This window comes from Macadamia integrifolia, chromosome 1, assembly GCF_013358625.1.
Source record: "Macadamia integrifolia cultivar HAES 741 chromosome 1, SCU_Mint_v3, whole genome shotgun sequence".
NCBI lineage: Eukaryota > Viridiplantae > Streptophyta > Magnoliopsida > Proteales > Proteaceae > Macadamia > Macadamia integrifolia.
This window is the reverse complement of record NC_056557.1, coordinates 29,638,819-29,640,203: the sequence shown is the minus strand read 5'-3', so window position 1 is coordinate 29,640,203 and position 1,385 is coordinate 29,638,819.

Genomic DNA, 1,385 nt, shown 5'->3' with positions numbered 1-1,385 from the left:
AGAAACATTGTTAGTTAAAACGGAAATAACAAAACAATGGAAACGTCTGGTATGAATTTTAAATAGATAAAAACGATGAATGGTACGATAGGGTAAAAAAAACAGGGAACGGTAAACGGACGAAAACGAATGGTACTAATATTAAACGTGTCATTTTCAAAAAAACGAAACAAAAAAAATGGTAATATACCCATGTAATTTGAGAGATTATTACCTGTATACATGCATCAAATGTTCCAAAAGTTCTAGGAGTCCCAAGATAAAATAGCCCAATGAGATACAAGAAAATGAGATGTTTCTAACTTTAGCTTCTCATTACTCAATGGGTTATAAGATGAGATTTTTTTCCTATAGATAGTATGGAATTTAAAAACCAAAAACCAAGTACCATATTGTTTTCACTCTTTACTTTTATTAGTAGGTTTTTTTTTAATTAATTAATTTCTTTAATAAAATTCCTATTTTACCCTTAAAAAAGGGATACGCATTTAAAACGGATTCTTTTGCCGTTTTATTTTTTTTTTTTCATATTGTATAATAACATACGAGAAAACCCTTTTTAAACGGTAAAAAAACGCAATCGCATTTTAAACGGCAAAAATACGTAACCATATTTTAAACGCGTTTTAACTAAAAATGGTCTGAAAGAGAGCAATTGGATATCCACGATTGTTAGAAAAGGAACATGGCTTTGTTGATTGAGTGACCCAAGATATGGGCTCCACATAGGCAACGAATAGGGGTGGTGATGGGTCGGGTTTGGATGTGGATTTGGGTTAATTTTGTTTACTATTTTTTTTTTTTCAATACAAGTTTGACTTGATTAATCCTTTTCTCCTCTCCATTTAACAAAAATCATTAATGGAAAATCATTTCTATCAAAAAATAATTAATGAAAAAACCATATGTGTCAAAACATACAAATGATTTCATAACTATTTGAAAATTGGTTTTTTGTGAGAAATAATTTGGTATATAAATGTGCAAAATGGTTTTTGAAAAAATGAATGAAAAGATGTTCCTTTCACCTGATTCTCTTTCTACACTGTAGACTTGGGACTCAATGTGTGCTCATTAAAGTCTATAACTAAAAATCAATTTTTTGTCAAATTATATAAATGGCTCTTGATCTCTTTTTGATTTTTTTTTTTATTTTATCAATTTTTTTTTCAATTATAAACAAACTCCATAAATGATATCAAATGCAATCAAAACTATTTTCATGAATAAAAGTAAAAAAAAAAAATGATACAAAAAAAGGCCTAATGAGCATAGTTAGCAAATTTGGATTCGGGAATTATTCAGGCAGAGAATTATTCGGAATAATTCGGTTGATTAATTTAAGGATTCGGTCAAAAAAACTTATTGGGTTTTTTTTTTTTTTT